Source organism: Myripristis murdjan, chromosome 17, assembly GCF_902150065.1.
Source record: "Myripristis murdjan chromosome 17, fMyrMur1.1, whole genome shotgun sequence".
Taxonomy (NCBI): domain Eukaryota; kingdom Metazoa; phylum Chordata; class Actinopteri; order Holocentriformes; family Holocentridae; genus Myripristis; species Myripristis murdjan.
In genome coordinates this window covers 11376858-11377819 of record NC_043996.1, presented here as the reverse complement: position 1 = coordinate 11377819, position 962 = coordinate 11376858, and the positions used below count along the sequence as shown (strand labels likewise).

At 44.9% G+C, this 962-nt stretch overlaps 1 long non-coding RNA gene across 1 annotated transcript; it reads right to left on the bottom strand.

Annotated features, from left to right (window-relative positions):
* LOC115375299 (uncharacterized) lies at nt 1-760 on the bottom strand. The gene is made up of 3 exons (XR_003929700.1): nt 746-760; nt 397-486; nt 1-48 (listed from the first exon to the last, which is right to left on the bottom strand). It is a non-coding gene; the product is annotated as an uncharacterized LOC115375299 (long non-coding RNA).
* Nucleotides 761-962: the final 202 nt, after the last annotated feature.

Sequence of the window (962 nt, the reverse complement as noted above, 5' to 3'; positions counted from 1 at the left end):
ATTTGAACGTCGTGAGCGCCCTTTCGTCTGCCTCTTACTTCTTGGATTCTGATAGATTGAAACAAATAGAGAGAAGGAAACATGTCTCAAAAATGGTTGATCAATTCGACAGTGTGTAGCTGACCAGAGTAATGACAGTACAAAAGAATGAAGACAAATATTAACACTGTAGGGAGGTTTATGGAACCATTGATTTGCAGAAACATTGGTTTATATTAAGGTATGGATTTTAAAAATCCACCACACCTACCAGCAGCAACCTTTCAGTAATATTCAAATTACAGTGTTGAATTTTTGACGGCATATTGTGAAACACACTGCATGATTCTGTAACTGCACTGCAAGTTAGAGGGGGAATTAGCCCAAAGTCACACTAAACTAGTTCACTCCTCTTACCGGTCTCATGGGTCTCTGAAGACAAGCATGGCATCGTTTGTCCACATCGGTGTTCACCTCTGCTGCTTTGTCTGTAAGGATCTGGTGAACCTGAGAAGGAAATGCAATCTTTTATGTAGATTATCAAGCTCTTCCTCTAGATTTACCACCTATTTCTTACAAGGTGATCACAAGAAAGTTCAAACAGCAGAAAGTTCTGTGGCTCTTAGCTCTCCTTCACCAGCAGCAGCAGCAGCTTTTGACTTCTGCAGCTCCAAAGTCCAGCGAGTGAAGCCAGAATGAATCAAGGCCCTTCTCACAACAGCGCTGAAGCTGCTTGTCGTCAGTGAGCAGAGCCGGATCTGCTTACCAGGTCAGAAGACAGGATCATCCTTCACCAGAGCGAGTGTGTGTGTGTCTGGGGAAGTGAAGGCTGTGATGAGCAGGCAGGCCTGCAGACACAACAGGGCCAGCTGCACACTTCTGTCCATGGCTGATGTGATGCACTGCAGAGTTTAGCTTGGCTCTTTATACGCTCGCTGCCCAACACTTCTATGTGGAGAATGACAAAGCAGCAGACACACACA